Raw genomic sequence first — 13,131 nt, 5'->3', positions numbered from 1 at the left:
TTTATGCTTCTTTCTACCACCTGATTTTGTGCCATTTGTCCCGCTTTTTTCTGTTTCTTTTTGTCCTTTCCTCTCTTGACTTCTTTCCAATGTTGTGGGGCCCTTGGGAGTCTGTTTCTCATTACAAGAGCCTGTTGTACCTTCGGGGTTTAGTTGTAAGGATTCAACGAGATGAAGAAGCTCACACCAAATGTTAATCCAGTGCCTAACATATAGTAAACACTAATAAATGGGAACTATTATTAGAAGGTTCTAGTCCTCTTTCATCTTTAGGGTTCCCTCGTCTCTTACGGTTCCGCTTCTATTGTTCTCCTTTCTGCTGACATTGTCCCATTTGCTCTCAGTCCGCTTTCTTTCATTTCTCCTTTACTACCATTCGGTTTCCTGTTTCCTCTTACTTTTTCATCCCCAGGCTTCTCTGTGTGCAAGACGCAATGGCGAAGCCCCTCCGGGAAGCGAGTCACTGTGGAGGGGCGTGGTGGCACAGCGGGGTCAGGAGGCAAGACAGCACTGCCTTGTCCCCTGATGCCCGTTCCACAGGGTGACAGAGGCACCGCCCGGCACGAAGTGAACCCTACGTGTCACTCTAGGTTGGCCATGGTACAATTGGGTCAGCTGGGCTCATTGGCGTCTGTGAAACGGGTACAAAGCCATAGAACTCACCACTTCGGGTACAGTCTCATTCCTCAGTGCCTTCGCCTGTAGAATCCAGCTGGGGCCCAGGAGTACTGCTGTCGGAACATGGGTGTCACCTCGCTAGGAATTTGTGTATGTACAAACCAGAACCTGGAAAGAGGAACCATTTGCGCTTGAACACATTGCGGTCAGAGGAACATTTTGTCATCGTCGTTGTGACAGAGGTGCAACTAAATTTAGCAAGCTGTGGATTTGTTTGCGCTCCCGCGTGCGTGTACGTGTGTGTGTGTGTGTGTGTGTGTGCCTGTATGATGCCTGGAGAAAGCAACCCATAGATGTTTCCGAAAAGCAAAAACTCCCCAGAACAAAAAAAGAAGCCCTCTTCTGATATGGTCTTTGCCCTGGCCATCCCTTACTCTTGTTACTTCAGAGTTTTGCTTTTTCTGTGTCCTTCGTAGCATGACAGTCTCTCAAGATAGATTGTGTCACCGGAGGAACATTGGCCCTTGGTGGAGTTTTGGGTGTTTTTCTCTTCTCTGGTGGTTTCCACACTTGGATTGAAATAAACAGGGGTGTCGGACTTCCATATTTTACATGGGCCTCGCTCAACTATAATCTTTGATAGCAATTGAACAGATGCTTTGCCTTTTCACAGGAAATTTTAAAGAGATGCTGTTGATATTTTTGAAATCTCTTTCATGCAAAAGTGCCATTTCCACTTCCAATGTAGAGGAAATGCGATACATTCCTGGCTGTTGGCATTTATGATCCCCAAATGCCTCTCTATGATTCAGAAGTTCTAAAAAAAAAAAAAAAAAACAAATGATATATAACATACTGGGTCTGTCTTCGTGAAAACAGGAAACAGGAAAACTTAATTTCTTGTAAGCCACAGAAAGGATATGGAGTAGAAGGTGAGATAAACATATGCTGGGGGTAGAGGTGCAAAGTGGGAAAAGGAATAGAGATATGAGAGAGACAGAGAGGGAGGGAGAGAGAGTCTTCCAATTTGAGTAGTCAGATAAATATTTGACTGAAGTGACTTGTTTTTTTAACGTTTTATTTATTTTTGAGGCAGGGAGAGACAGACCATGAACAGGGGAGGGTCAGAGAGAGGGAGACACAGAATCCGAAACAGGCTCCAGGCTCTGAGCGGTCAGCACAGAGCCTGACGCAGGGTTCGAACTCACGGACCGTGAGATCATGACCCGAGCCGAAGTCGGCTGCTTAACCGACTGAGCCACCCAGGCGCCCCTGATTGAAGTGACTTTGAGTGGGTTTTACTTCCCCTAGTATGCTCCAGACCAGGGACTCTCTAAATGTTTACTCTTAGGACCGCTTTAAACTCTTAAAAATTATCAAGGACCCAGGGCACCTGGGTGGCTCAGTTGGTTAAGCGCCCAACTTCAGCTCAGGTCATGATCTCACGGTTCATGGGTTCGAGCCCCACATCAGGCTCTCTGCTGTCAGCACAGAGCCCGCTTCCGATCTTCTGTCCCCCTGTCTGTCTGCCCCTCCCCTCCATGCACACACATGCGATCTCTCAAAAATAAATAGACATTAAAAAAGATTATCAAGAACTGTAAACTCTGCCTCAGAGTTTACTTCCTGGGGAGCCTAACCTGTGACGTGTCCAGCACAGCGCCTATGACATTTGTGTTTAAATTTTTTTTTTACGTTTATTTATTTTTGAGACAGAGAGAGACAGAGCATGAACGGGGGAGGGTCAGAGAGAGAGAGAGAGGAAGACACAGAATCTGAAACAGGCTCCAGGCTCTGAGCTGTCAGCACAGAGCCTGACGCGGGGCTTGAACTCACGAACCGCAAGACCATGACCTGAGCCGAAGTCGGATGCTTAATCGACTGAGCCACCCAGGTGCCCCTGACATTTGTGTTTAAACCAGCGAAGCAACTAGTTTCCTCAGTTACAGGTATACTTGACCTTGAACAAACTACATCTAATAGCTTTTAGACACACGTGGGGATTATTCATTTTGTTAACAGATTTTTTAAATCGTTTAAGGTGTTTCTCGATCCTAGGATTTATTAAAAACTAAGGTGTAATAATTAGGGAAATGCAAATCAAAACCTCAATGAGATGCCACTTCACAGCCATTCAGATGGCTATTATTTTTTAAACAACAGGAAAAAGGGGGGCCTGGGTGGCCCAGTTGGTTCAGCGTCCAACATCCGACTCTCTTCGGCACAGGTCATGATCCCAGGGTCGTGTGATTGGTGGAATGGAATGTTAATCAGTCTTAAAAAGGAAGGCAATTCGGACACGTGCTACGACAGTGTTGAACGTCGAAGATATTACGCTAAGTGGAATAAGCGACAAAAGGACAAAGATTGTATTATTATTCCTCTTCTAGGAGGTCTCTAGAATGGTCAGGTTCATAGAGACAGGAAATAGACACGTGGTTGCCAGGGCTGGGGGAGGGGGAAATGGGGAGTCGTTGCTTCACGCATACAGTTTCAGTTTGGGATGATGAGAAAGTTCTGGAGATGGAGGGCGGTGATGGTGGCTCAACCGTGCGAATGCCCTTAATGCCACTGACCTGTACACTTAAAACAGTTAAAAGGAACCAAAAAAGAAAGAAAGAAAGAAAATGGTTTAAATGGAAAACGTTAGGTTATGTGTATTTTAGCACAATAGAACAATGGAAATGAGTTTTAAGGTATAAATGTCTGAAATCTTGCAATACACTAGTAAAAGGTTGCTTAAAAGAGTTAATGAATCATTCCTTCTTATTGCCAAATAAAAGTTCATTGCATGGATTATACCACCTTGAAAACATGAGGCTCAGCGAAAGGAGCCAGTCATTCAGTAGGCTCCGCCCCCAACGTGGGGCTTGAACTCACAACCCTGAGATCAAGAATCACATGCTCTACCCACTGAGTCAGCCAGGTGCCCCTGAATTCAATTTAAATGACTGAATTACATCTCAATAAGGTGGGTGCTCACAAAAAGGTTAATGAAAACCAAAATAATAGCCTCTCTTGAGGAATATCTTTCCGAATTGACCCAGGAAATTGAACTTTGATGCCTCGGTGTGGAAAAGTTCATGGGTTTTCTTGTATTTCCCTTTGATCATCCGGTAAATATTTATCGAAAACTGGTTGTGGGCAAATCACACTATTGAAGGTACAGAGCGATCTCCAAAAAAATTGTTTTAAAATATTGTGCCTGCATAGATCGATGGGACAGAATAGAGAGCCCAGAAATAAACCCATGCTTACATGGTCAGTTAATCTTTGATAAAGGAGACAAGAATATACAACGGGGATAAAGACAGTCTCTTCATTTTTTTTTTATTTATTTTTTATTTTTTTATTTTTAAATGTTTTTTTTTCAACGTTTATTTATTTTTGGGACAGAGAGAGACAGAGCATGAACGGGGGAGGGGCAGAGAGAGAGGGAGACACAGAATCGGAAACAGGCTCCAGGCTCTGAGCCATCAGCCCAGAGCCTGACGCGGGGCTCGAACTCACGGACCGCGAGATCGTGACCTGGCTGAAGTCGGACGCTTAACCGACTGCGCCACCCAGGCGCCCCAAGACAGTCTCTTCAATAAATGGTGCTGGGAAAACGGGACAGCTCCATGCAAAAGACTGAAACTGGACCACTTTCTCATACCATACACAAAAATAAACTCAAAATGGATTAAATACTTAAATATAAGACTTGGAACCATAAAACCCCTAAAAGAAAACCTACGCAGTAATCTCTTGGACGTCGGCCTTAGTAATACTTTTCTGGATTTGTCTCCTGAGGCAAGGGAAACAAAAGGAAAAATAAACTATTGGGTCTACATCAAACTGAAAAGCTTTTGCATAGCAAAAGAAACCATCGACAAAACGAAAAGGCAACCTCCTGAATGGGAGAAGATATTTGCAAATCATATATCTGATAAGGGGTTAATATCTAAAATCTTATAAAGAACTCATGTAACTCAACACCAAAAAACCCACAAATACCTGATTAAAAATGGGCAGAGGACCTGAATAGGCATTTTTCCAAAGAAGACATACGGGTGGCCAACAGACACACGAAAAGATGTTCCACATCGCTGTTCACGGGGGAAATACAAACCAAAACCACAATGAGATGTTACCTCACGCCTGTCAGAATGGTTAGTATTAAAAAGGCAAGAAAGAAGTGTTGGCAAGGATGTAGAGGAAAGGAAATCTTGGTGACTGTTGGTGGGAATGTAAGTGGGTGCAACCACCATGGAAATCAGAATGGGGGCTCCTAAAAAATTAAGGATCAAAATGCCACATGACCCAGTAATTCCACTTCTGGGTATTCACCCAAAGAAAACAAGATACAGAAGCAACCTAAGTGTCCGTTGGTAAATGAATGAAGAAGATGTAGCATGTATATGTACCCACACACACCCACACACCAGAATATTCTTTTTTGTTTGTTTATTTATTTTTGAGACAGAGAGAGACAGAGCATGAACGGGGGAGGGTCAGAGAGAGAGGGAGACACAGAATCCGAAGCAGGCTCCGGGCTCCGAGCTGTCCGCCCAGAGCCCGACGCGGGGCTCGAACTCACGAACTGCGAGATCATGACCTGAGCCGAAGTCGGACGCTTAACCGACTGAGCCACCCAGGCGCCCCCACACCGGAATATTCGTACTCAACCATAAAAAAGAATAAAATCTTGCCATTCGCGACAGCGTGCCTGGACCCGGTACACTATCTGAAATAGACAGAAAAACACAAGACTTCCCTTACACATGGAATCTAAAACACAAAACAAGTGAACAAACAAGCAACAAGCAGAAAGAGATTCGTAAATATAGAGAACAAACCGGGCGTTGCCAGAGGGGAGGGAGGTAAGGGGATGGGTAAAATAGGCGAAGGCGATTAGGAGGCACAAACTTCCAGTTATGGAAGAAATCAGTCATGGGGATGAAAAGTACCACATAAGGAATGAAGTCAATAACACCGCAATAACTTTGTATGGTGACAGGTGGTAACTACCCGTAGGGTAGTGAGCATTTTGTAATGTATATAATCGTCGAATCACTATGTTGTACACCTGAAACTATTGCAATGTCGTAGGTCAACTATATTTCAGTTAAAAATAATATGGTGTCTTTCAGAAGCTTGCTCTCTGATTAAGGGGACAAGCCATACACACCAGAAATGAGATTGATCAAGGCGATGCCATGTTGGAGTTCTATTATCAACTCTTGTTAATGATCCCCCTTGCGGGGCGCCTGGGTGGCTCAGTCACTTGAGCGTCCGACTTCGGCTCAGGTCAGGATCTCGCGGTCCATGAGTTCGAGCCCCACGTCGGGCTCTGCGCTGACAACTCAGAGCCCGGGGCCTGCTTCGGATTCTGTGTCTCCCCCTCTCTCTGCCCTTTCCCCACTCATGTTCTATCTCTGTCTCAAAAGTAAATAAACATTGAAAAATAATAACTAAAACAAAATGATCCCACTTGCCACACACAACCAGCCGAAAGTATCACTGTAAAATTAGTCATACTGAAAATAAGGTCTTTGAGTGGTTAAGGTCAAGGGATCTGAAGCCAGAGTGCCTGGTGTGAATCCTGGCTCGATCACTCACTAGCTGTGTGACCCTGTGTGAATTATTTAACTTCTCTGTGCCTCTGCTTCCTCCTTTGAAAATGGGGGTGATTATGATAATAACAGCACCCACTTCAGATGGGTCGTTGTGAGTATTAGATGTGTTAATGCATGTAAAGTGCTTAGAGCCGACCCTGGCACATAGCAAATGCTTGAGAAAAGTATTAGTTACTGCTATTTCTGGAAAATGGTGAATATTGAATATTTGTCCCGTGAAAAACCTTAAGCATACATTAAAAGATACTTCTTAACCGAGCTGTGGCCCTTTGGACAGAGATTTCAACAGCACATATGACAGGGTGTGATTCAGGAATGTCACAGTGTTATTGGCTTGCGGTATCCAGAATGTTCAGTATCCTGATTGGGCACAAATTAGGGATTCAATTAGTACTAGAATGTAATGAAACAAATTAGATTAAAATGTTATCCAAAAAGTATAATGAGATTATAGTTTTTGCTACTTTCTAATTTTTTTCTCAAAATGACTGGGTTTCTTTTGTCTTTATATTTGCATTGTTAACATTTCGAGTATACAGAAATGCATAGAAACAACATGATGAACACACATATACCCATTACTTAGCCTTATTAAACTGTAACCCTATTTACCTGAGTTTCCTTTCTCTCTAGGAATTAAAACATCATAAACAGAGTTGATACACCATCTCTCCATAGAGGTACCATTATCTTTAAAAAAAAAATTTTTTTTTAATGTTTATTATTTTTGAGAGAGAGACAGCACATAAGCGGGGGAGGGGAGAGAGAGAGAGGGAGACACAGAATCCGAAGCAGGCTTCAGGCTCCAAACTGTCAGCCCAGAGCCCAATGCGGGGCTTGAACTCACGAACCGTGAGATCACGAACTGAGCCGAAGTCGGGCGCTTAAGGAACTGAGCCAGCCAGGCGCCCCATATATCTTGTTCTTCCATTCTATGTGGCTTCTGTTTCTCAGATCACCTCATGGTCCAAGATGGCTGCTCTTGCTCAAGCCTTCACTTTTACATTCCAGCCAGCAGGAAAGACTAAGAGGTTAAGAATAAGGGACCCGGCAGTTGTCTTTTTTTTTTTTTTTTTAATGTTTATTTTTGAGAGAGAGAGAGAGAGAGAGACAGAGCATGAGCGGGGGAGGGGTAGAGAGAGAGAGGGAGACACAGGATCTGAAGCAAGCTCCAGGCTCTGAGCTGTCAGCACAGAGCCCGATGTGGGGCTCGAACTCACAAGGGGCGAGATCATGACCTGAGCCGAAGTCAGACGCTTAACTCACCGAGCCACCCAGGCGCCCCACGGCAGCTGTCTTTTAAGGAAAATGCTCAGTAGCTTCCGTATGACATTTGCTTTTATGTCCCTGGTCAGAACTTAGTCACAGTAGCTATTATTCAGGGTGGCCATGTATCCAACTGAAAATTAGGAGTTCTCTTACTGTGGATGTACGGGAAAATGATGTTGGGGGATAACAGTCTTGGCCACAAGGGTCAAACCTCAAGTCAGTAGGTCACAAGTTGCCTGCACACCACCCTGGGTTTTAGCTCTCTTGTCCTCTCTGGCACCCGATTTTCTTGTACTCTCAACTGTGCCTTTCAGCCATTTATCCGATAAATATTTCGTTAAGCACCTACTATGGGCCAGAAACTGTTTTCAGAGCTGGGGTTACAGCAGGGACCACGACAAGGGCCCTGCCCTCACGATGCTTACATCATAGTTGAGGGAGACAGACCATAAAGGAACCAGAAAAGGCAACACGGAAATGTCGGAGGGTGTGGATTGGTATGGAGACAAATAAAGCAGGTTGCGAGGCAAATGGATCGGGCTGAGAGTAGAGCGAGCAGTTATTTCGGGAAGGCCTCTGCGGTGAGGTGACATTTGAAGAGAACCCCGCATGGAATGAGGGAGAAACCTATGGCGATGTTTCGGGCAAGAGCATTCCGGGCAGAGATAAGAGCAGGTGCAAATGCCCTGGGGTGGAAGTGGACATGGCGTGTTCAAGGGCCAGCAAGGTGGCCTGTGTGACTGAAGCAGGCTGGGAAGGTCGGAGAGGGATAGCAGCGGTGTGCCAGAGGTCTGCCAGGGCTTCGTAGACTTTTGTTTTTACTGGAGCGAGTAGCGAGGCCATGGGAGGGTTTAAATGGAGGCAAGACGGGATCTGCCTTATGTTTTAAAAGGATCACTTCCGCTATTGAGTTGAGTTGGTAAATGGTGGATGCAGAAGACCACGGTGGTTGGCCAGGCAGGGGACGCAAGTTATTTGAACTAAGACGGTAGTAATGGAGGGGGCGAGAAAGGGTAAGATTATATTTTGAAGGTACGCCAAAAACTTTGCTGAGGGGTTACAAGCAAGGTGTAAGAGAAAGAGAGAGGCAGTAGAGGCGACTGCTAGGTTTCTGGCCTGAGCCACTGGTGGAGGGGCGATGCCATTTCCTGAGATGGGAAACTGGGCAAAGAGCAGGTTTGGGGGATGGAAATCGAGTCCCGTTTCAACCAGGTTGTATTTGATTTATGGGCATCGGATGTTTGAGTTTAGAGAAATCTGGGTTGAAGATACGATTTGGGAGCCATCAGCACATACATGGCCATGAGATTGGATGAGATCACCAGGAAAGGCAGCAGGGAGGTTGATAGATTTGGCAACAGGAGGACAAGGACATTCTCTTCTGATTCTTCCTGGTGTTTTTTCTTTTTTTTCAGTGAAATCAGAAGAATGATTATTTGCCAGCGGGGTGGTGAGATGGTGAAGAGGAAACTGGAGGTTTGGGGAGACGGGAGACAGTATATCTATTCATGATGTTTTAGGGGCGCCTGGGTGGTGCAGTCATTTAAGCGTCCGACTTCAGCCAGGTCACGATCTCGCGGTCCGTGAGTTCGAGCCCCGCGTCGGGCTCTGGGCTGATGGCTCGGAGCCTGGAGCCTGTTTCTGATTCTGTGTCTCCCTCTCTCTCTGCCCCTCCCCCGTTCATGCTCTGTCTCTCTCTGTCCCAAAAATAAATAAACGTTGAAAAAAAAATTTTATTCATGTTTTATATATAAATATATATATATATATTTTAAATTAATTACTTAATTTCTAAAGTAGGCTCCATGCCCAATGTGGGGCTCGAACTCATAGCCCCGAGATCAAGAGTCTCATATTCCACTGACCGAGCCAGCCAGGTGCCCCGGCACCCCTGTGATGTTATATTTTATAAAACATTTCTTTTTGTTTTAAATGTTTATTTGCTTTGAGAGAGGAAAAGAGAGAGAGAGAGAGAGACAGGGAAAGAGAGAGAGCAGGGTAGGGGCAGAGAGAGAGGAAGAGAGAGAGAGAGAGAGAGAGAGAATCTCAAGCAGGCTCCACACCATCAGCACAGAGCCCAATGTGGGGCTCGAACCTACGAACTGTGAGCTCATGACCCAAACCAAAATCGAGAGCTGGACGCTCAACCGACCGAGCCACCCAGGCACCCCTATTTTAGAAAACATTTCTAAGCGTTTGTCATGGGGAGGGGTTTTGCATTATCCAATGAGCAGTTTGTTGTCATAGCTCACTTCTATGAGGAAAAGCGGTCCTTTTTTTTTTTATTTTTAGAGAGGGAGAGAGAGAGAATCCCAAGTAGGCCAGGAGCCTGATGTGGGGATCGATCCCACGAACCATGAGATCATGAGCTGAGCAGAAATCAAGAGTCAGACGCCTAACCGAGCCACCCAGGTGTCCTAAAAAAAGATCCTTTGAAATGAAAAGGCGTGTAGCTACTTAAATCATCCTATCCAGCGTAAGCCAAGAGATGCTTTATTAAGAAACTGACCTTATTAGACAACAGGAAAAAAGGAAACAATCGAAAACCTGAAAATGTTTCTTATGTTCCAACAAATGAATAAAAGAGAAATGATAAAATAAAGGCTTTTTCCTTCTTTACATAGAAGGAGTGATGTCAGAGATTGATTTCTGTTTCTTGCTCCCACCAAGACTCGGTGACTGTCATCATGCAGGCAGGCTGAACTCCCACGTTGTTTGGCCTCTGGTCACGTGTCCAGAGAAGGCTGCTTCTGTCCAATGCTGCACTGTATAGGATAGACGGGACAGAGGACTAGAACTTGAGAGGCAGATGTTGCCGGGGTCCTTTGCAGATTAGCTGTGCCCTAGGTACATGCAGATAGTGTGGTTCCAAGCGAAAGAAGGTCCAAATGTCCCATCTGGAGACCACTGGAAAAAAGAGGCCAGACCCAGTCCAGCCAGTCCCTGAGGTTAGGCAGAGTCGGCGTGCGCTCAAGCCGTCTTTCCCATTCTTTTTGTAGTCCTTTCCACTGGGACTGGATTACTGGAGGAATGCCAGATGAAGGAAGAAGCGAACTCGTCTGTAGCTTATGCTGCATACTGTGAAGAACCTAAAAATATGAGAAGCACAAGTATTTTCATGTACCATAGCTGTAGAGGATCTTTCTTGCAGTCTTCCATTCTGCTTAACTGTCAGAAAGCAATGTGGGCGAGTACCTGAACTAAAATGATGTAAACATGGATGTTTGCCAACCATTTGCAGTTTCCCCTCTCCAAACTGCCCGTTCCTGTCCTTTACCCATTTTCCTATGGGGGAATTCATTTTATTGATTCGTAAGAGCTCTTTTCTTATTAAGGTTATTTATCCTTAATCTGTCATATGTGCTACAAATATTTTACTCATTTCTTCCTTTGACTTTACTTATGTTTTTTTTTTTATTTATTCATTTTGAGAAAGAGAGAGAAAGAGAATGAGAATGGGAGGGGCAGAGAGAGAGGAAGAGAGTGAGAATTCCAAGCAAGCTCTGCACTGTCAGCACAGAGCCCGATGTGGAGCTCAAACCCACGAACCGTGAGATCATGACCTGAGCCAAAATCAAGAATCACATGCTCAACTGACTGAGCCACCCGGGCACCCCTACTTATGTTTTTAATTTAGCTTTTATGTGATCAAATTTATTAGTTGCTTTTCCTTTTTGACTTCTGGATTCTGTGTCTTCCTTAGCAAGACCTTCCCCACCTCAAGATTGTGCACATGGTAATACATGTTCAATTCTATTTCTTAAGGGTCTTGTTTTTTACATAATAAGACTCTGATAAACTTGAAATTTATTTTTTTGTGTAAATAGGATCCCTTATGGATCCCTTAAATATTGTGCAAATACTTAGCCAGTTATTCCAACACGTCGGTTGAATAATCCCGACACAATTTATTGATTTATTTCTTGAAATGCAATCTTTGTCATATAGATTCGTACATACACACGGATCTTTTCTGTGACATCCTTCTGCCTATTTTTATATTGGCAAATGCCCAGCTCCTAAAACGTCTGTGAAGACTTACTTTTTTAAGAGCATTTTTTTAAGGTTCGCAGCAAAATTGAGGGGAAAGTACAGAGATTTCCTACATACCCTGTGTCCCCACATATGCGTAGCCTCCCCCATTGTCAACAGCTTCCATCAGAGTGGTATATTTGTTACAACTGGCGAGCCTACACGGACACATCATAATCACCCCAAGTCCATAGCTCACCTTAGGGTTCACTCTTGGTGTTGTACATCTTGTGGATTTGCACAAATCTGTAATGACGTGTGTGCATCATTACGATATCATAGAGTATTTTCACTCCCCTAAACATCCTCTGTGGTTCATCTGTTCATCCCTCCCCATCCCCAACCCCTGGCAACCACTGATCTTTTTATTGTGGCCACAGCTTTGCCTTTTCCAGAATGCCATAGTTAGAATCAGACCGTATGCAGCCTTTTCAGATTGGTTTCTTTCACTTAGTAGGATGCAATTTAAGGTTCTTCCATGTCTTTTCATGGCTTGATGGCTCATTTCTTTTTAGCGCTGAATCCCATCCCACTGTCAGGATGTATCGCGGTTTATCCATTCACCTAGTGAAGGACATTTTGGTTGCTTCCGAGTTGTGGTAATGACGAGTAACGCCGCCATAAATATTCACATGCAGGTTTTTGTGTGGACATGAGTTTTCTTTTTTTTTATTAAAAGAAAATTTTTTTGAATGTTTATTTATTTTTGAGACAGAGAGAGACAGAGCATGAGCGGGGGAGGCGCGGAGAGAGAAGGAGACACAGAATCCGAAGCAGGCTCCCGGCTCTGAGCAGTTAGCACAGAGCCCGACGCGGGGCTCGAACTCACAAACCGAGAGATCATGACCTGAGCCGAAGTCGGACGCTTAGCCGACTGAGCCACCCAGACGCCCCTGGACATAAGTTTTCAATTCCTTTGGGTACATACCAAGGGAGAGTGCCGGATCATGGTAAGAGCATGTGTCATTTCTAGAAACTGCCAAACTGTCTTTCGGCCGTTCTAACAGGTGCGTAGTGTTATGTCGTTGTTGTTGAAATTTGCATTTTCCTGTTGATGTATCACGTGGAATAGCTTTGTAAATGCTTCTTCTTCTTCTTTTTTTTTTTGCAAATATTTTCTCCTAGTCAGTGGCTTTTCTCATTCTCTTGGCATGGTCTTTCAAAGAGCAGTTTTGATTTTAATGAGGTCCAGCTTATTAATTCTTTCTTTCATGGATCTGTCCTTGGTGTATCTAAAAAGGCATCACTCTGCCCAAGGTCATCTAGGCTTTCTCCTATGTTATCTCCTAGGAGCTTTAAACTTTCTTTTTTTTCATTGTTTTTAATTTTAATTTTAGTTTTTAGAGAGGGAGAGGGAGGGAGAGAGAGAATGAGCAGGGCACGGGCAGAGAGAGGGAGAGAGAGAATCCCAAGCAGGCTCCACACTCAGCTTGGAGCCTGATGAGGGGCTTGATCCCACGACCCTGGGATCATGACCTGAGCTGAAATTAAGAGTCGGATGCTTAACTGACTGGCCACCCAGGCACGCCCCTAAACTTTCTTGGTTTTATAGTTTTGCATTTTACGTTTAGATCTATGATCCATTTTGAGTTAG

General features: G+C 44.4%; 1 long non-coding RNA gene across 1 annotated transcript; it reads right to left on the bottom strand.

The window, feature by feature from the left end:
* Positions 1–9,976: 9,976 nt before the first annotated feature.
* On the bottom strand, positions 9,977–12,864 carry LOC115506691. The gene is made up of 2 exons (XR_003966491.1): positions 12,466–12,864; positions 9,977–10,594 (listed from the first exon to the last, which is right to left on the bottom strand). It is a non-coding gene; the product is annotated as an uncharacterized LOC115506691 (long non-coding RNA).
* Positions 12,865–13,131: the final 267 nt, after the last annotated feature.

The sequence above is a fragment of the Lynx canadensis genome, chromosome X (assembly GCF_007474595.2).
Source record: "Lynx canadensis isolate LIC74 chromosome X, mLynCan4.pri.v2, whole genome shotgun sequence".
Lineage (NCBI taxonomy): Eukaryota > Metazoa > Chordata > Mammalia > Carnivora > Felidae > Lynx > Lynx canadensis.
The sequence above is the reverse complement of the archived record's forward strand: the minus strand, read 5'-3'. Positions and strand labels throughout refer to the sequence as shown.